The following is a 20906-nucleotide window of genomic DNA, read 5'->3' as shown; positions in this document are numbered from 1 at the left end:
ACCACCCAGCTTTCAGGAAAGTCTGCAGGGTATGACCCCAGGGAGGAGGGGGAGGAGGAGCTGTTTGTGATGCAGAAACAGACATCCAAAGGGAAGCCAGGTTCTGGGCTCCTCTGGTCTGAACTTTAAGAAGCTTGGGGTAGGGGTGGGTGGGGGGGGGGGTGCTGGGAGTGGGTGAGTCAGGGACCTGGGAGCTGCATGGGTCTGACTCAGGGCCCTGTGCGCCCTCAGTATTAGCCGGGCTCCCTCACTCTTGCCCTGTTTCCCCGTTTCTGACCCGGAGCCCCAGGGCATGAGGCAGGAAAATTGTAAGTGTGGCACAGGGGCGTGAGGTTTCCACTCTTCCTCCGGACCCCGCACCTCACACTCGGGAATCTGTCTTTCCCAAAGAGAGGATCAGGTTGAACATTTATATTACTGCAGACAGATTTCTCCTAGAATCACCAGCACCTGAACTTGGTTGCCAGACCCCTGGGGTCCATGAGGGCGGCTGGTTGGGGCAGACAGCAGTGAACCCACACACGGCTGGGCCAGGGGACACAGGCTCGCTACATACTTCCCCCTGCTCCTAACAAATACTGCCGCTCCCTGTGGGCTCCAGGGCAGTGACAGATTCAATTCCCTGACCCCGAGTCCAAGTCAGGAGGGACACCAAAGTGTCAGCTCTCCCTCCCACCTCCGACCTCCCCACCGCCAGGAGGAGGCCGGGAACGGGCTGGGGAGAGCCCACCTGCCCATCAAGTCTGTGTGTCCAGGTGACTAAGGTGCAAACCGCAGGCTCCCTTCAGGACCAAAAGTGTGACACTGACCAGGGGCCCCCCGCTTGGGTGACCCAGGGTTCTTCCCCCCTCCAGTGGCCGTTTTCTGGTCTGTTTTGTGTGTGTTCTCTCCTGCCTCCTCTGGGGACACGCGGAGCCCCCACGGAGCCCCTGTTTGTGGTGCCGGGATCCACGCAAAGCTAATGACCTGGGGCTCCCAAAGGCCAGCCCAGGGAACTCAAGGGGAGTCGGTGGGTGGATTCGGGCCGGCAGCTGCGCTTTGGACCTAAGTGGCCAGGCTGAGAAACGGGGGCCTGGAGACGTTATCTCAGGTCCCTCCTGGCGGCCTGGGGGTGGAGGGGGTGGGGTTGGGGTTCAGAGGATTGGCCCCGGGGAAAGGTTCCCAGAGAAGCCGTTCGGAGGCGGCCCAAGCCGGCCTCGCCCCTCCGGCACCGACTCTGCGCCCCGGTCCCCGCGCGTCCGCGGCCCTCCGCGTGGCTAGGCGGTCCCGAGCGGTCCCCGAGGCGGTCCGGGCGGCGGGGCGGGGGCGGGGCGGCAGGTGGGCGGGCTCCAAGGGCGGCCGTGTTTACCTGGCTCGCAGGAAGCCCGGGCGGCGGGGGCGGGGGGCGGGGTGCGCTCCGGGCCGCGAGCAGCCGCCGTCAGTCACCGCCGCGCGCCAGCGAGGACGAGCCTGCGGCCCTGGCGGCCCGCGTCTCCCTCCCCGGAAGGCGGCGCCGGCAGCTCCGGGACCCGGCCGCCCCCGAGGGGGACCCGGGCAGCGGAGAGACGGCGTGGGAGCCCGCGGCGCCCCTCGGCCTCGGAGCGGCGAGCGCGCGGTGGGTGATCGCGGCGGGGGCGGGCGGGGCGGCCCGGAGCGGGGACCGCGGGGACCTGGGGAGGGGGGGGGGTGACGCGGGGCGCGGGGCTCTCCGGGGCAGCGGCGCAGGTGGCGCGCAGGAGGCCGCCCGAGGTCTCCCTGCGAGCTGGTGGGCGCGGGTGTGGACGCCGGTCTACAGCGGCGGGCGCGGGAACCCGACGGGTGGCCGGGTATGGTCTCTGGCGGGGTCCGGCGGCCCCGTCGCGGGAAGAGCGGGCGGCCTGGGGTTGGCGGTGGGGGTGGGGTTCGGGGGTGGGAGGTGACTGAGGTCAAAGGAGGCGGCTCTGGGCGGCGTGGAGACGGGTGCCGGAGGCGGCGAGCTGAAGAGCAGGCCTGGGGGGGGGGGGGGTCCCTACCCGGTTAAAGTGCCTGCAGATTCCCCGCGTGGAGCCCCGCGGACGCCCCCACCCCGCCCCAGACGGACCAAGTTTCCCTTTGATCGCGGGGGGCGGGGACCGGAGACGCCTGGCTTCCGCTTTCTCGGGGCCTGTCCCAGCTCCGTCGCGCGCCGCCCGCGGCCACCGGGGTCCACCTGCGCCCACCTGCGCTCCTGGCGCCTGGGAGCCGGCGGCGCGCGCGCCCCTCCTGGGCCCGACGCGGGGGGCGGGGGGGGCGGTGACCCCCAGGGTGTGTGTGTTGTGCTCTCAGGGCGGTGGCGCCCAGGTGGCCCGGGTCTTGTGGGATGCTGGTGGCAGCGCCTGGTTTCTTTTAGGATCTGCTTTCGCCCCTCTTATCGGAAGGCGAAGTGGAGTTTGCAAAACGTGTACGTTTTTTTGTGGGGGGGGGGGGATCTCAGTAAGGCTCTGGCAGGAAATAGGCGCGTTCTGGTTCCTGTTCTCTGTTTTCCAGTTGCGACAACCTGAGAGGCAGCAACATGTGTTGCGTCCCTCTCTGCTTGAGGTAGCAGGGGTGTGTGCTGAGGGGTGTCAGCGTGGTTCCGGGGGGCCGGCTCATCCGGCCAGGGACACCCACGCTGCTAGAAGGAGGTTTCCAGAGGAAGTGGAGCTGGGGAGCATCCTACCTGACACCCGTGGTTATTTGAGATTTTCACTGGCCAAGGTCAGGGAGACATTTCACAGACCATGGCCTTCAAGTCAGGGACCACCCTGAGAGACATCACTGCCTGGTGTAGAGCCGGGGAGCCTGGGACACAGAGGCTCTTGAAGGGTAAGCCGGGTGGCCCGCACGAGGCGGGCAGCCCAGACAAGGAAGAATGCCCATCAGTAGTTTTTGGTGGGTTTTTTCTTTTAATGGAATGAACAAAAACCTGAAGGGAAGGAAACCGGTTAAAAGTTACTGCACAACATCGCTTAACAGTAACTCTCAGGGATGGAACTGTTCTGAAATGACTACTTTTATTAACCTGGGGTCACCCAAAAGTATTTGGTTCAAATCCACGGTGAAAATCTTTACCTAAAGTATCACACTGTGCCCCCAGATAAGAAAGTTTGGGAAAAGTCACTTGCTCTGTGATTTGCCTCTGAATCCTCCGTGGTGGTTCTGAGCGCTGGGTCTTTCTTGCTGCCTGGTGGGTGATGGCAGTGACTTTGTGCTGAAAACTAGACCGCAGCCTTCCCTGGGATGTTCTGTTGCCACCCGAACTTTTAAATGTCAGTTGAATCGTGTGGTCGCCGACAGTCAAGTAAGACGGTGCCACCCCAGGTTTCCACAGCCCGTCCTTTCTAGCCACCGCCAACGTGCACCCTCCCCCCTCCCCCCTCCCCCCTCCCCGGGCCCTTGGCACCACAAGTCCTGTTCCCCATTTTCTACAATTTCATCATTTCGAGAATGCTGTAGAAATGGAGTCTCACAATATGCAGCCTTTCTTTTTGACTGGCTTTTTTTTTTCCACTAAGCGCAATTCTCTTCAGATCCAAGTTGATTATATATCTGGCGGTCTTTCTGTTTTATTGCTGAGCAGTATTTCATGGTACGGATGGACCACTCTGGATTCTTTGGTTTTCAACCATTCACTCTTTGAAAGGCACGCTGATCATTTCCAGTTTGGGGTTATTGAGAATAAAATCGCTGTGGCCATCCACGGACAGGTTTTCCTGTGAACATAGTTCTCATGTCTTTGGGATACACGCCTAAGAGGTCAATTGCTAAGTCATATGGTAAGCGCATGTTTCATTTTATGAAAACAAAAACAAAAACAGAAACAGCTACACTCTTTTCTGGAATAGCTGTACCATTTGTGTCCCACCAGCAAGGGAGGAGTGACCCAGGATGCGCACAACCTTGTGGGCATTCAGCGCCCTTGCTGCTTTTCATTTTAGCTGTGAGAACGGCTAAGGTGTCTAACGTGACGTCCTGATTTTAATTTGCACTTCCCTCCCGGGTAACGATGTTGAAGATTTTCATGAGTGTAACGGCCATCTGCGTATCCCGTCGGTGAACAGCCTGCTCGTGTCTGACTGGCTGTTTGGCCTTGATCGTCCTTAATGTGTTCTAGACGCGGGTCCCGGTGGTTTGCAGTGATTTCCTTTTATGAGTTGTGATGGCGGGGGTGGGTAAGTAAGAATTTTCTGTGAGCCTGACATCCTGGAGGCTTTTCTCCCGTTGTTTTTTCTACGTATTGCAGTTTTGCACGTTCCGCTGAAGGCTGATTTAATTTCTCCTGAAGCGTGGGGTGCAGGTTGAGGGCTTTTGGTTTTGTTCGGCTGGTTCTGGCCTGAGTGTCTGGTTATTCCCAGGGTCACCCCTCCCCCAAGGTGCTTTCCTCCTTCGTCAGATTTGTGCGAGTCTGTTTCTGGGTTATGGGTGTCTGTTCCGTCCGGCTGGGCTACACTGTCTGGATTACTGTCCCGGGGGAGTAAACCTTAACGTCAGGCAGACTGGGTCCTCTCTGCTTTTCTTTATTAAAAGCATGGTGGTCGGGGCGCCACGGTGGCTCAGTCACTTAAGCGTCTGACTTCGACTCAGGTCATGATCTCGCGGTTCGTGGGTTTGAGTCCCATGTCGGGCTCTGTGCCGACAGCCCGGAGCCAGCTGTGGAGCCTCTGTCCCCCTCTCTCTCTGCCCTTCCCCAACTCGCACGTGAACTCTCTCTTTCTCTCCCTGTCAGAAATAAATAAGCATCAAAATTTTTTTAATTAAAAAATAGAAATCGCGGTGGTTCCTGAGGGCCCTGTGCCTTCCCACGCAAGTGTCGCAGCAGGCTTGCTTACATCAGAAAACTCTCCGTGGGATTTTGACTTCCTTGTGGCTAATTCACTTTCTTTGAGAGTGAAGGGGTTAACATTTTCCAGAACAAAAGAAGGGAAATGCGGTTTTATTGGTAATAAGCGATGAGCCACGTTGCACGCTTAGTGTTACGGTAGAGATAAATGCAAAAAATATACCAAAAGGCAAGTAACCAAGGGTAAAGAGCATGGGGAGACGTGGCTGAGAGGCAGAGAGCAGGGCAGGGGCCGAGAGAGGCTTTCTCAGTGCCTGAGGGCCTAGTTCTTGGCCACACCCCCCCCCCCCCACACACACACGCAGAGACACAGACACCCACACACTTCTCCACACACACAACCTGACACGCACACCCCCACCTGCTTGCACCTGGATTCCGTGTGTGCTGGCCGATGTTGGGGACACCCCCCCATGGGCACAGAAGAGCTGCCACTCTGTCCCCAAAGGTTATTTTAAAGAAGGGTTAGTCCTCTGAACCTCTCGGCCCAGGAGTTTCTGTTTATGTGACACCTGTTCTTGGATATAGACATGCATCTTCAGGACATCCCTAAAACCCATTCAAAGGCCTAACTAAGCCCCCCCCTCCCCCAGTCAGATGTGTTTTCTGGAAGGACACCGACGGACTAATGGTGGACTCTGCAGGAAGGCTGTGTGTCCATGGGTCCAGGCCCTCCCTGGCGCCCAATGGGGAAGCCTGACAGTGCTCCTCCTCAGTCCCTCAGCCAGCCGTCGAATCCAGCAGGCCCCCTCCCGGCCACCCCCTAGTGGCACCAGCAGGCCCAAGGGCTCAACCCCGCCCCGTGCCAGGCCGGCCACACGAGCGCCTGGGGACCGCTCAGAAACCAGAGGCCTTTGCAGAACAGCTCCTCTTGGGAGGAAAGAAGCAGATAGGAAAACACTCACTTTTTTCACGTGCGGGAGCATGAGAAGCTCTCTCTTGATGGGGGTAAGACACAGCACAGCAAAACTGACCCCGACTTTGAAAAGGGGTCAGCGGCTCGTAGATGATAACCAAGCGGGTGACACCTTTCAGAGTGTGAGGGGGTTTCTCTGAGGCCCGTGGCCGCAGCCTTCTTACAGGAAATGAGCTTCTGCTCAGAGCCCCTTGGCTGTTTTTCTTGAGGATGAAGTGCCTTCTCTTTGCTACGTGTTGTACAGTTTATTTTTTTAATTTTTTTTAACGTTTATTTATTTTTGAGACAGAGAGAGATAGAGCGTTAGCAGAAGAGGAGCAGAGAGAGAGGGAGACACAGAATCTGAAACAGGCTCCAGGCTCTGAGCTGTCAGCACAGAGCCCGACGCGGGGCTCGAACTCACGGACCGTGAGATCATGACCTGAGCCCAAGTGGGACACTTAACCGAGTGAGCCACCCAGGTGCCCCTTGTACAGTTTAAAACACAACGATAGTCGCAAGAGCCGTTCAGTATTTCATTAAGTGCAGCGGTTTTCAGCAGCACGCGGATTGTGATTTATGCCATAACGAAGGCTTCGGGTTGGTTTATATATCTCCCCTGTTTTAAAACCGCCCAGAAAGGGGCGCCTGGGTGGCTCAGTGGGTTAAGGGTCCCACTTCAGCTCAGGTCATGATCTCGCGGCTCGTGGGTTCGAGCCCCGCGTCGGCTCTGTGCTGACAGCTCGGAGCCTGAAGCCCGCTTCGAATTCTGCGCCTCCCTCTCTCCCTGCCCCTCCCCCACTCCCCCACACTCTCTCTCTCTCTCTCTCTCTCTCTCTCTCTCTCTCAGAAATAAACAAACGTTAAAAAAATTTTTTTTTTAATTTTTAAAATTTTTAAAATTAAAAAAAAAATTAAAAAAAAAAACACGCCCAGACAACCGCGAGGGCTGCTGATGCTCCTGTACACAGACGTGACGGGATTGTACTTGCTTGCGGGTTTCCTTGTGATCGGTGGTCAGCACCAGATGCACCAGCACCAGCATCTGGTGCTGACCACCTGGACGTCTGGTGATCGTGCGCTCTGAGTACTCGGCAGCTGGGCCCTCACTCATCACGGTGCCACGTCCCCCCCCCCCCCCGCCCAGCGTGGGGCCCACTGCCAGTGCTGCCCCCCCGGGGACCGGCCCAGCGTCTCCACCACCCAGCGGCCTGGGGCCTGGGGAGACCCGGCTCCGCTGCACCCCGTTGCGTGAGATTCGTGTCTCAGAGAATGACTCCTCTTTGCTGCAGCGCAGTCGGGTGACGGTTTGTTTTTGTCGGAGAGGGTGGCGAGTGTGGCCGTGCCGGTGGTTTTGTTTTAAAGTTTATTTAGAGGGGGAGAGAGAGAGAAGGAGTGATCGCCTGTGAGCGAGCGGGGGCGGGGCAGAGAGGGGAGCGAGGCAGAGCCCCAAGCAGACTCCCAGCTGTCCGCACAGACCCTGACGTGGGGCTTGATCCCACGAACCGTGAGATCGTGGCCTGAGACGAAATCAAGAGTCGGACCCTTAACCGACTGAGCCCCCCGCCCCACCCCCCCGGCACCCCCGCGGCCCCAGTGTTTTGAGTAAGGGTGGGAAAGGCGGGGCTCCCGAGGGCCTTGTCGCCACTCGCTGGCCTTCCTGCACAAGTGCCGTCCCCGCCTTGTGGGGTCGGGCACCGTGGGATCTCCCCCACCCCAGCCACGTCCTGCCCGCCCCTCCAGGGACAACGTCGGTCCCTGCCGGCGGGAGCCGAGAGCCGGGCGGATGCTCTTCCGGCAAAGACCTCGAAAACACACGAGGCCACCGCCTCCCCAACAAGCAGCCGAAACAGAGAGGAAGGACTCACGCAGGCACAGCTTTTCCTTATCCGGGGTCCCGTGGAAACCTGGAGGCGAAGCTTGCACAGAGCGAACCCACCACCCCCCCCCCCCCCCCCGCCTCTGTGTAGATTGCCAGGGGGCACAGAATCGGCTTGGCGACCGGCTGGCGGGGAGCCCGCGGGCCCCGTGTCTTCTCACGAGGTTGCTGGGACAGGGTTGGGTCGGCCAACCACCTGCTCACACTTCATCCAGATTCCTGTTGAATGCAGAGTCCCGGGCCCCCGTTTCCGCCGCACCACCCACAGCTTGGGGATCGGGCGCAGGAGTGTGTGTTCTCGTAAGGTCCCCAGGAGACTCCGAGGAGCCTGCTCTAAGGGAAGGAAGGAGCCGTGCCCAGTCTACACGGGGTTATCCGAGCGTACACACGTGTGCTCACACACGTTTTCATAAGGGCACCGAAATCCGTGTGTTTCACTAGTCGAGTGACCTTGCGTCAGAAAGAGGGACCTGTGGGAAATAAATTCTATGCTTCCGTGTTTTTATCTGTGTCTTGTTTGTTACTTTCTCCGTATTCGGAGAATAGCTTTTATTTCCTGCCTAGTGAGCCCTGGCACCTCTGAAGAGGAGTATTTACTGGTGCCCCTGTTCTCATCCAGATGCCTGGACACCTGAAGCCTACCTAACATTTTTGCGAAACTTCCTCTAAAAGCAAACACTACGAGCTGTGTTGCAGGCTTCCCAAATGCAGCGAATGCATGATTAATCTTTTAAAACCCGTTGACCATGCTCCGCACTGCGTTCCCAGGTCCACCAAGATAAGACGGGTGTGGTTCTTGGCCCGAGAGGCTTCTCCGTATTACTGGGGGGTTAGATGCACACAGACAGGTTTCCCAGGGCAAAACGTCTGCCCACGGCCCCGCGCTGCACACAGACAGCCACACCTCGGGACTGCTGGTGAGCGGGACCCCCGGGGAGAGGGAGGGAGACAAGGCAGCCTTCCCCAACAGCACTGCGCAGTGAGGGGGACTCTGCCCTGCACCCAGGTCCCTCCCAGGCCTCCTGCTCCCCCAGCAGCCCCACACCGCTCCCTGGGGTGGCCTGTCTGGCCGTCCTGGAAGTCCTGCTTCCTCATAGGCCCTCTCATCCCCGGGGCCCTTCCCTCGCTGTGTTTCCAGGGTGTCCACCTTCCCCACTCGGCTTTTAGCAGCGGTGGCTCTCGTCCGTGGTTTGGTAGCGTTTTGCCGATGAGGGATGGGTGTTGGCTCCCGCCTGTGCGTTCTGGGAAACCTCCACGTACGTCTACTGGCCTGGGTGTCATTTCACAGCGTGTGGGGCTCGTGCTTGCCGCGTCCACGGAGGGACGGGCTCTGCTGATTCTGATCATCACCAAACAGCTGACACAGCAGGGTCCGGATTGTGCAGGAGTTCGCCCAGTCCTAAGGTTGACTCAGCTTACTGTCCTGCCTTAAAAGACCAGATAAATATAAGCAGGAGTTTAATAGAATTAGGAAGTAGTGGTGTGTGTGTGCTTGTGTGTGCGTATGTGCACGCGTGGCCGTGAGGGTGCTGTGGTTGTTTTCATTCTGGTTCCTTGGTGTCTGAAAATGTAATAACCTTGGACTAGCTGGGACCGAGGGTGTCTGAGTGTCAGCAGCAGCTGCCCTGGCCTTCCTAGAAATATGAAGACGATCGATGACACTTCAGAGACGGCGTAATGCATCCGTAGCTTCCGCTCGTCGCTGTGTGTTGCTGTCTGAAAGGCGGTGTGGCTCCAAACGGGAGATGGTGGCTCTTTTAGTCTCTCGCCGTTTGCGTATGTCCAGACTCACTTTGGAAGAGAAAGGGATTTAGACCAGATGCCGGAAGCTGACCTTACTCATTTCAGGCTGCTGGTGGGAACTTGCTCTGTGAAGCAGGGTGTGAAAACGCACTGAAAATGCAGTGCAAGGCCACGGTCGAAACCACATTAGGGAACCGTCCTAACACCATCTATAAACGCGGGTCCGTAGATCTGCCTTTACAGGGGATTAGCAGCAACACCCAAGTGAGTGTGCTGTAGGAAAAGGACATGTTAATGGGAGAGCACATTAGAACCGGGACAAACTTCAAACCCCTCCAAAAGTAAAACCACAACTGAATTTGCTCATGAAGAAAGAGACGGTCGCCGGTGGTGCCTTTGCACGAGCCACCGTGATCCGGTCACCTCAGACCTTGCGTCTCCGCGACGTGACTCCATTTGCTCTCGTGACGTGGGCTCCAAGAGGAATTTGAGGAAGGCACCCCGGGCTCAACCAGGGTTTGTCCCTGACCTCCTCCAGTGGAGTGACACTTAATGACCGTGACACCTGTCATCGGGTGGGGTCCCGGGCGTGGTTGCTCTGGGCTCCCTGACTGATCACAGACATCTGATGGTGTCTGGTGGAGGCCAGGGGAGGGCAGACGTGAAAACGTGCGGACAGGGAAGCCCAGGCCCCACGCCGTGCCTACAGTGAGGTCTCGGGACAGCCTCAGCCGTGGGCCTGGCTTGCGCACCAGTGGTCCCTGCTGGGCTCCTCTGCCCCTACAACCTGGCCGGTGGCCAGATAACCAGGCTGCCCTCCACCTGGCGGCCAGTCGCCGTGCTGGATGCTGCTTGGATTCACCTGGCTTCGGGTGCTTCTATTTAACGACATTTGGGCGAAGTTTTATTAGAATATAATGTCTGCCTTAGCACCCTGAAAGGGTAATTAACTCACGTAAGAACGCTCGCCCCTCGACATCTATTACACACTGTAGTATGTTTCCACGTGGTGTCACCCAGGCCTGTCGTAACCAGTGACTGGTGAGCTGAGCACAGGTGCGGCTTTATGTGACCCCGGGGCCACCTTGTCTTCTGAAGGGCTGCGTCCCACGTCTGTGCTGGATCACCTCCCGGACCCATAGGAGCCTGTGTTTGCCCTTGACCGTGGGCACCTGCACACAGCGTGTGGGGGAGGCTGCTGGTCCGGGGCTTCCACACCCTCCACCACATCTGCTCCTCTGGTCCCCATGCGACCAAGCGTCGGAGGGCTCCGTGCGGAGCTGAGGGCGGGGCCTGTGACTCTGGCCACCGCCCTGTGTGCTCGGCACCCCAACCAGCGTGTGGACCCACGCTTCCTTTCTGGTTCCTTCTGAGCAAGGGCTTCTGTTTTCAGAGGGCTCTGCCCCGAGACGGCCCTTCAGTGCCCCTGGATCCGAAACTCCTCCCCTGCTGGTGCACCAGGCTGGACGGACCTCCCGGCCGCTCCTACCCCCCGGGCCTCCCCACGGTTCACAGGTTGCTCCGGTTCCGTGGGATGCCACAGACCGACGACGGGTCTCCAAACACACGTGTGCCGCGTATGTGTGTGTGTGTGCGTGTGTAAATGGGCACGTGCACATGTGATTGAGAGAGGGGACAGCTTCGAGTGCCTACGACGTCCTGGTCACCGTTGTGGTGCTGGGAAGGTAGCAGTGTGCCTCTGAAACTGGCCTCCGACAGCCTGTGGGGTTTTCTTTCCCAGGCGGACCCTGTCTCGCTCTAGGAAGGTCTCAGGCACAAGTAGGTTAGGTGAGGTCTGAGGATCCGCCTTCAAAGTGACCGGCGGGACAACACGTCTGTGTCCTCCTACCGCCCCAGATCTCAGAAGAGGGAGAGACACAGCACGGACGCAACGTGCATGGGCGTGCAGGGGCGAGTCCACGCTCGTGTGGGCACGTGACGCAGGCCAGCTCTTTTCGCCCTGCTCCTCTGATGCTCCTTCTGGCACCGAGCACCAAGGAGACGCTCGCGTCGTGAGTTTCCATAGCGTCTCCTCCTGGACTTGGCCTCTGGCTTCAGGAAGCCAGCTGTCGTCAGCAGTCGGACACAGCGTGGGCGGCTTTGCCTAAACCTTGTCAGGAAACGCTCCAGTTGTAAAGACACAGGGAGCGCGAAGTCTGTGCTCAGCCTGGTGGAATCTGAACGCCATGAGCGGCTGCCGAGTCTGGAGCCAGCCTTGTCCAGCCCCTTGTTTCTCCAGAAACACAGCAAACGGGGCCCAGAGAGGCCAGGGGGCCACGTCCACGGCCGCCTCACTCCCACGGGCAGGTGGTATTAGAATCCGGGTTTTCTGCCCCAAGCCTGTTTTCTCCCACACGTCCTGCTCCTTTGCCCTTTCAAGTGAGCTGGTTCCGCTCCGCCTTTGGATGTCCCCGCCCTTCATCCGAATCTGGGATGCGGGTCAAGTAAGAAATGCTGCGGTTTGTATGGAGTATGAAGTGTTAAGACCCCTCATGATAGTATTATAGCAGTTCACCAGGGAAGCACTTTATAGCCTACAAAAGGCCATCCCAGACGATCTTGATTTTGATGGAACAAGAAAATCATAAGGCCTCAACCTGGTAGTAATAAATCAGTGCCTTCTGAAAGGATATCGATCTTCCTCCGCCTTCAAGGTACCACTTAGAAACCAAATGCCGCGCAGAAACTGCTTCAAAAGCTCAAGTTCAAAATGCAAGCTTCCGGCAATCTTGTGTTCACAATATGCTTCCTGCACTCTTGATTGCCTGTTATGTAATTATTCCTTTATTTTTTTTTTAAGTTTATTTCTTTTTGAGAGAGACAGCATGAGTGGGTGAGGGGCAGAGGGAGAGGGAGACACGAATCTGAAGCAGCCTCCTGGCTGTCGGCACAGAGCCCAAGGCGGGACTCAAACCCACGAACCTGGAGATCGTGACCTGAGCTGAAACCAAGAGTCAGAGGCTCAACTGACTGAGTCCCCCAGGCGCCCCTGTAATTATTCCTTTAAGTGCCGTTTTTCAGGAACAGCTTGAAAAGAGACTTCATTGCATGATGTGGTCGTGTCAAGCTTCATTATTTACCGTTGCTTTGCGGTGGTTTTCAGGCAGAAGGAGGTGAGGAAGGAAGGCTTTGTGAAGTTGTCGCTAATGTGTTTTGTACCATACGTTAAAAGGCCTGAAATGGAGGAAGAGGGGCCCCCTCTGACCTTTGGATGGAGCTTTGGTCCTTAATGAAGCCAAGACTCAATGCATGGAGAAATCCTTTCTCAGAGGAAATTGGGGGCCGTGCCCAGGTGCCCGGGTCCATTCGAGGCCGAGCTTGAGCCGGAACTCAGGGACCGTCAGAGGCTCATCCTCTGTAAACCGAGAGCTCAGTTAGAGCCCCCCCTCAGCGCAGGGGGAGCACAAAGAAGCCACACCGTTGATGCGTCCATCTAGCACCTGTCACGTCGTCACCCTGTCATGACGGCTGCTGTCGGCCTCCTGGATCGAAACCCACAGCCCCGTTGCTGCGTCCTGCTCTCTCGCGACGCGTCTTCCCGCCGTTTCTGTAAATACGATTACCACTCCGCAGCGTCCTGGATCTCTCCATTGCGTCTTGAGAAGTGCAGACTCACCCAGTAACTTGTGGCACGCCCGGGTGAGCCTCGGGCCCACTAGACGGCTCCGAGCCGGGTCTCCTGCAGGCCATGGTGGGTTGGTGACCAGGCGTAGCATTCTTTTCCCTGATCGCAATCTGGAAGGTTCTGGAAAGAAGTCACTCAGTACTGTGCTGCGTGCCTGTGTGAAGATAAGGTGCCAGTGAGATCTGCTGTCTCTGTGGGACCACTTAGGGGTTGGTGATTTGGATCTGGAGGTTTTAGATCAACAGTTCTAGGATCCGAAACACAGCTTTATCTTAGCTAAGACTCAGACTATGCTCTTTTGGCCCCAGGCCACACAGAAACCTACTGCCCGAGCAGGCGCATTTCCTCCCTGTGCTTAATGATCATGAGCCATCATGCCTCATGTCAAGGAATGCATGAGTCGTCGTGGAGGTGGGTTGAGATGCACTGAGTCGAACACACATCGTTCTGTCGTTTGATCACTGGCCCGGTCTCTGAGCAATGCCCAGAGCGTCTGAGTTTCTTCTCGTTGCCGCTGACAGTGCCCCGGGTCACGAGGCACCCCCGGATCTCTGGTGACCGGGCAGGTGTGGCTGATGGCCGGCACCCTGGGCCGTGTGGCCTGACACCCCTGTGATGTCGCACGCGTGACTCCCCGCAGGGGCCGAGGAGGGGGACGCCCGTGGGCCGGTCCCAGAAGGCAAGGCCCCTGCGGGGGTTGATTATCCTCTGACCCAGGGTTTGTATCTTCAGGTGCCTGTAAAATATTAACCAGTTGTTTCCAAGCACCTCCGGGAAGTAACATTCACCGTCCCAGGTTTATGCGTTTGGAGCCACGTGGGCCAGAACCCTCAGCGCCAGGCAGGGAGCGTCTGCAAGAAAGGGCATGCCCTGCCCACCCCTGTTACTCAGGCTCTAGATCGCTCCGCTCTGAACCCCCACCTGCCTCGTCCCGGTGCTGGGCCCCTGGCTGGGACAGCTTGTGCGCTGCCTGCCTGACACGGAGCCTCACAGGGGCAGCGGGGCCCAGCATTCGCTCACGGTGATGGAGTCGGGCCAGCGGTGCTGCGGGGTCTCCAGACTTCCCACCTGCCGGGGGGAAGGGGGTGCCCCGATCTGATCCTCTCCCCACGTGTCGGCAAGGCCCGTCTCAACGTGACTTGTGATATGGAGCAAGGCCAGCTTCCTACCGCCTGTTTGTGCACGGAGACTTTTTTCTCTGTGGGCAGTAGCAGGCCGGGGAGGGGCCTCGTGGGGCGAGACCCAGTCATCAGCCAGGAGGGGCGGGGGAAGGGGGTCCGGACCACTGAGGACTCTCCCTCCAGTGACACGAAATGGGAGAAAACGGGGGCGTCACCGGGCCATTCCGAGGCCCGCGTGCCGTTGAGTCGGAAACTCAGACCGAGCCCGGTCAGCCTCCCTCGGCCTCCCTGCCTCCTTTCTCCTGGGGGCTGTGTGCTCGCACACACACCAGCGTCCAGACGCCTGCTCTCATCCCTGCTGTACGAATCGTTCAAGTGCTTGCCCCGGACATTGCTTCAGACTCCCCGTTCTCACCTCGGCTCCCGTAAGCTTTCCCTCGGTTGACGAGCATGTCACCTGCTGTTCGCTGCCGGACCCCCACACCCGCCGTTGAGGTCTAGCCCGCGAGTGGCCTTCGGAAGTGCTCTTGGCGTCCTCCCTACCTTGTTTCCCAACGTGCTGGAAAGAACCCCCAACTTCCAGATGCCCCCTGTGTTCCCCTCCCCGTGCTGCTCACGCCGAAGATCTGCACGCGCCCGTTTGCCGTGACGGAGCCTGGTGCGGACGTGCAGAGTGTGGAACAGCCCGGCTCAGCCTCACGCCTTTGTCCCCAGGCTCAAAATCGCGCCACAGAGAGCGCGGCCGCTCCGGCGTGAGCTTGAGGACGCCCAGCCCGGAGCCCGCGTCGCGGCTGCTCACCGGTGCCCGTGGGTCGAATCCGAGGGTTTGGACCGCAGCTTGGTTTCCGAGACAATGGCTCGCAAATCCTTTTCAGCGTCTTTGCCCAGCGCTGTCTATCGCGGAGACAGTCCCGCGTTCCCGCTTCCTGCACGTGTCATGGTGCGGCTGTGTTACCCGAACCTCACAGACGCCTGCTCAGGTGGATCAGGCAGGTGTCACCGCCCCCTTTACAAGTGGGGGCCGAGGCTGAGGTTAGGTGAGTTGCAAGGCCGAGGGGCCAGGTCGCAGCCAACCAGGGGCCCAGACTCCGAATCTGTCATCCCTCAACGCTGCTTTCATCCTGAACAACGAGCTTCTGAACTTAAGAAAACCCTCCCGTGGGGCGCCTGGGTGGCCCAGTTGGTTAGGCAACCGACTTCAGCTCAGGTCATGATCTCACGGTTCGTGGGTTTGAGCCTCGCATCGGGCTCTGTGCTGACAGCTCAGAGCCTGGAGCCTGTTTCAGATTCTGTGTCTCACCCTGTCTCTGCCCCTCCCCTGCTCATGCTCTGTGTCTCTCTGTCTCTCAATAATAAATAAACATTAAAAAAAAAAAAAACCCTCCCTTCCTCCCACGTCTCCTTTTGTGAGATGGCTCAAAATCCTTAAAACGCTACCCCTCCTGACTAGGAAACCTTTAGACCTTTCAATTGAAAAATATCAAACGAGACCCTGTTTGCTTTGGGTGCATTTCACCAAGGGTGCGTGGCCTTCCCTGGGGTGGACGGGATGGCTGGCGACTCCCTCTTCGTGTTCAGTTCACCGTATTGACGGACACGTCACGTGTGACTGACAAGCATTTGGAGCCCCGCTCACCACTGGGGCGGACGGTGTCGGGAAATGCTGGGATCTCTGAGGTTAGCGGTCTCCCCGCGCAGGGCAGATACGGCGAGGGTGCTTCCCTTGGGAGGGTCAGCCTGCAGCTCTCCTGGGGGTCCTTCTATCTGTGGTTCACGATCCCAAAAAGGAAATGATGATGCCCCTTCGGCAGTTTCACAGCCTCCTGTCTTACTACCTTTATTCAGGTTACCCCGTTTCCGGGCTACCCTGACTGCACCCTGTCAGTCTAAATTCTACAGTTTTCCTCTCCATGTTCAACCCGCGATTCAGAGGTCAAATAGACCACTTCTGTGCAAATCCACAATCCTCCTCCTACTTTGCATTCTTCTGGAATGTACAGTCAGACCACCTCCAGAATCCAGCAGCACACTCACGAGCACCTGGTGATTCCAATACTCGCGATTGACACACTGCGTCCCGAGGACCCAGATCCCCGCCCCACGGCAGGTGTCCACAGGGCATCTCCTGGGTACTGGCTACTGGCCCCCAGTAACGAGGTGCGGGGGCCGTTCGGACCCAGGGCCCAGATGAAGTAGGAACCGTAGTAGTGACAGTGAAGTCTGTTGACCTTTTAAAGTCTAGTAAAAAGCAAAAATCCCGTCAATGGTTAATGACAAAGTACATGGACTTGTGAAAACGTTGCCTTCGTGATTTAAAAAATGAAAGAAAACAGAAGTTCCCAGCCCAGTGGGATTTTACATCCTGCTGCTCTAAGTACATGTTAATGCTCCTTTCGGCTGGCAATGACTCTCAGGGTTCCTAGGGGGTAGATTTTAGCAAATTCACTGTGGGCTCTACGCCTGGACCCGTCTCTGTGGTCAGTGCAGACCCCAGCCCGTCCCTCCCGGCACCCCCCAGTGCCCTGCCACTGCGCTTCTTACTGGTCCCGCCCACACTCCCGCAAATGCACCCAGGACGGGGAAAACATTGCTCTGAAACAGCACACGTGAACAGTCGCACCAGAGACTGATGACAAAGGCACATCGCCTTCTGGCTTGACACTGATCACAAAGCAATTATTTATTTAAAAAAAATGTTATTACAGGAAAGTTGAACTTTTCCAGTTAAGACATGTGTGGAAGATAGGCTCTTTGGGGTCCTAATTAACTCCCTGTCTGTCTCACTCTGCATTCGGCACCTTATGTGACATACCAGCCATTCTGTAAGAGGGGGAGAGGGCAGTTCTTTTCCTGATGTGTGGTCAGGGCCGTGGCTGTCGGTCGGTCCATCGCGTTACTGAACCCTCCACAGCACGGTGCTACAGGTGTCCGATCCCAAGGGAAAACCAGAAGCCGAGAGAGATCAAACTTGCTAAGGAAGCTCTACAGATAACAACTATTGGCAGGCAGGGAATTAAAACCCAAATAGTTTCTCACGTGTACTTCTCACCAGTTATTCTTGTAAGATACCCGGTAGGGATTTAAGAAAGCCTCTGCCCTTCCCATTGTTAAACGTGTGTACCCTGCCCCCCATACAGGTGTTTAAAGGAATGGGTTCCTGCAAGTTCGTATTGTTTTCAAGGCTACTTGCTAGAGTAAGGTCTTACTTTTGTTGTGCCAATTAATAATTTAGACATGTACGATGCTTAGACCTACTGCAATGGTTTATTCCACATAAGACATGTTTATAATATGTTAAAACAATTCCTAGTTTTACTGAAAATACTTTCCTAAAAGCACGGTACCCTCAAATCTAGATTCAGTCTTCTGAACTTCACTTTCTCAGCTGTGAAATGGGAACAAAGCTTACAGGGCTCTTCCTGTAATTGCGTAACCTACAAGGTGGATGCCTTGAGCCCAAAGGCACCGTGAGGGACAGTAGCAGACCAGCTCCCCACGTCACCCTGACGCCGCACCGCCGCTCCCAGCTTCGCGGGCAGCTTCAGCTCAGTCCCTGCATTCTGGGAGGTTTGGGCGCACGTAAGAGGGTCTGGGTGATTTCTGGGAAGACCGGTATCGAGACCTTCTCTGTGTCACAATAACGTTAGCCCATTGCCTGTAAAAACGCATGTGGCGGTGCCTCAGACACAGCCAGTTAGCGTTTCCGTTTCTGAAGGCTCTTCCGTAGGGGAACCACTGTCTCTGGAGTCCCCTGCTCGCGGTCTCCTTTGTCGCTTGCGTGGTGACTACAGTCTCGAACCAACAGAAGGGCTCAGTTAACTTGCCGTGCTGGGCTGCTCTGTGGTTCGGGGAGCTCTCCTTACAGGCTCCTTGTTTGGTGTCGCTTCCGGGCTTCTCAAGGGCCGCTGCTGTCCCTGCCCCCTTCCCTTCCCTTGACCTTGTCAGCCTGAGGGGATGCCCCTGCCTGGGGGAGCCCCTGGAAAGGTCTCTGCAGTACACACGCAGTCAGCGATGGTGGCTGCAGCTGTTTACCCCCCAGCACGTGCTCCCATGCACCTGCTGGGAGGATGGAGGGACGGAGGGACGGAAGCCAGGGTGCCTAGAGCCCCCCACGGGGTGCCTCGTTCTCACCACTGGGCAGTGAGAGGGCTTTTCTTCCCTCCACTTGAAAGGAAGCTGAGGCCCAGAGAGGTGGAGCCAGCTGCCCCACGTCGCCCAGCACAGCCTGCCCTGGAGCCCGGCTCTGACCTGCTGCGTGTGCCCTTCACAGAGTGAGAGCAGCTGGAAGTGTGGTGTCTCCACCTCCGCATCCCTGTGTACATCAGCCTCCTGTGCAGGTGCACCCAGACACCCCCCGGAGATTCGGTCCCTGTGGGTGCCTTCAGGGTGCCCCCTGAGGTGCCATGGGTCCCGGCCGCACCAGGGGCGAACTATAAGCCACGAAGGCCCAACGGATGGGTTGCTTTCCAGTAAGACTGGATCACTCACGTGTGAGGCTTATGCTCACTTCTAGCTCCCCCTGCCCCCCCCCACCAGCTCACACCAGTGTGGGTAACCGTGCGGGCATTATGGAAGGTTCCAGAAACCCCCGGTGCTGACCAGGAGTGTCCTCTGGACCTGGACTTCCCTCTAAGGAGAGGGTGGCAGCCGGCCACAGCCAGAGGCCATTCGCCATCCCCTCCCCCACCTCCCTCTTGTCACTGTTGTACAAGAAGCTTGATGAATTACCCAAGATGCCTCACGCTCCGCGGGCTTCCTTGCAGCACCCCACACGTTCGCCAGAATCCTGCTGTCTCGAGTCACTTAATGGCAAAAATGACGTGGCCCAAAGACGCCCTGCCAGTGTCCCACCTGTGTCCACGGCGGGTTCGGGAGGCCCCCGTGGCGGTCGGGCCGCCACCCCATCCTTCTGTGACGCCCCCTCCCAGCTCTCAACGGCACAGTTCAACTGAAGGGAGCCGGTGCCCGTCACTCGTGGGCGCGCCGTGGTTTGCCCGCGGTCCTACGAGATGCCCCTCAAGCACCACAGGTGCCTTGGAAGGTGTCGGCCCGCGACGAGGCCCTAATCTGAGACGAAGATCGGATGCTACTTGTCACTCGCATCCCCGGTCTTTCTCTCCCCGCCCAGTTTGCACGTTGCGCATTTAGGGCTGGAATCTGCACGCTCGAAATGATACGTATAAAGTAAGTTCTCCTTCGGTGAATCCGAGAGGCCAGTCAGAGCTGCCTGGTCTTTGTACGCCTTCAAAAGTCTCACCCGGACTTGTGTTACTTCCGTCTATCCCGGGTCCGGTGGTCTTGAGCTTTCTGAATATTGATTAAATATTTCGGGAATGGGATTCCCAAGTACAGCCTGAAGTTTTGCTTGGAAGTGTGATGAAGTTTTGACCAGGACAGACCAGCTTGGAAAAAGCATTACTTTCGCAGCTGGGGAGAGATGGGTCACTGGGTTTCAGCCGCGGTGTGTGTGTCGAGGTTAAATCCTTAGAGCTTTGTCTTCTGGAAGGACGGAACATCTCTCCGGAGTTGCCCAAATGCCAGCCAGGGCGACGGTGAGGGAGGCGGTGGGCACCAGGGGGTAGGGGCTGGGGAGCAGGGCGCGGGGTTGGAGACCTGCCCAGGTGAGAACACGGAACATCGCTCGTTACGTTCAGACAGAAGACGACCCCGGAAGTCCAAGTTGTTGACTTCAAGTTCCTCCTTTTGCCTGTGTTTCATTTTTTCCCCTTCACCTGTTTCACCCACCCACCCCCCACCTCCCCTCTGGTGCCCATCAGTGTGTTCTCTGTAGAAAGAGTCTGTTTCTTGGTCTGTTTCTCTTTTTTTTTTTTTTCCTTTGTTGCTTTGTTTTGTTTCTCGAATTCCACACCTGAGTGAAATCATATGGTATTTGTCTTTCTCTGACTGACTTATTTCATTTAGCATAATACTCTCCAGTCCCATCCACATGGTTGCAAAGGGCAATATTTCATTCTTTTTTATGGTTAATATTCCACTGTATGTGCGCACACACACACACACACACACACACACTACATCTTCTTTATTCATTCATGTATCAATGGACACGTGGGCTATTGTAAATAATGCAGTAAACATGGGGGCTTGTATACCTTCAAAATAGCATTTTCATATTCTTTGGGTAAATACCCAGTAGTACGATTGCGGGATTATAGGGTAGTTCTATTTTTAACTTTTTGAGGAACCTCCACACTGTTCTCCAAAGTGGCTTCACCAGTTTGCATTCCCACCAGCAGTGCAAAAGAGATCCTCTTTCTCTGCATCCTTGCCAACACTTGTTATTTCTTGTTTTGTTTGTTTGTTTTAGCCGTTCTGACAGGTGTGAGGTGATATCTCATTGTGGGTTTGTTTGGTATTTCCCTGATGATGAGTGACACTGAGCATCTTTTCATGGGTCTGTTAGCCATCTGGATGTCTTCTTTGGAAAAGTGTCTATTCATGTCCTCTGCCCATTTCTGCACTGGATTATTTGTTCTTTTGGTGTTGAGTTGTATCAGTACTTTACATATTTTAGATACTAACCCTTTGTCAGATATGTCATTTGCAAATGTATTCTATAGGTCATCTTCTAGTGTTATTGATTCTTTCCTTTGATGTTCAGAAGCTTTTTGTTTTAATGTAGTTCCAAGAGTTTAGTTTTGCTTTTGTTTTCCTTGCCATAGGAGACAAATGTGGTGCTATGGCAGATGTCAGAGAAATTACTGCCTATGCTCTCTTCTAAGATGTGTGTGGTTTCAGGTCTCGCATTTAGGTCTTTAATTCATTTTGAGTTTATGTTTGTGTTGGTGTATGAAAGTGGTCCAGTT

The 20906-nt window shown here is 56.6% G+C and overlaps 1 protein-coding gene across 7 annotated transcripts in view; it reads left to right on the top strand.

The window, feature by feature from the left end:
- The window catches only part of MBP (myelin basic protein), a 117422-nt gene that overhangs the window by 1462 nt on the left and 95054 nt on the right, over window positions 1–20906 (top strand). For 6 of the 7 annotated variants that reach the window (XR_007145661.1, XR_007145659.1, XM_047826622.1 and 3 more), the window contains exon 1: window positions 1461–1594. The exons of the other annotated variant lie outside the window; for it this stretch is intronic. The gene's annotated coding sequence lies outside the window, so the exon portion shown is untranslated. Of the gene's footprint in view, window positions 1–1460; window positions 1595–20906 lie in introns of those variants that run through there. 7 annotated transcript variants of the gene reach the window in all.

Source organism: Prionailurus viverrinus, chromosome D3 (assembly GCF_022837055.1).
Source record: "Prionailurus viverrinus isolate Anna chromosome D3, UM_Priviv_1.0, whole genome shotgun sequence".
Classification (NCBI taxonomy): domain Eukaryota; kingdom Metazoa; phylum Chordata; class Mammalia; order Carnivora; family Felidae; genus Prionailurus; species Prionailurus viverrinus.
This window is presented reverse-complemented; position numbering and strand designations above follow the sequence as displayed.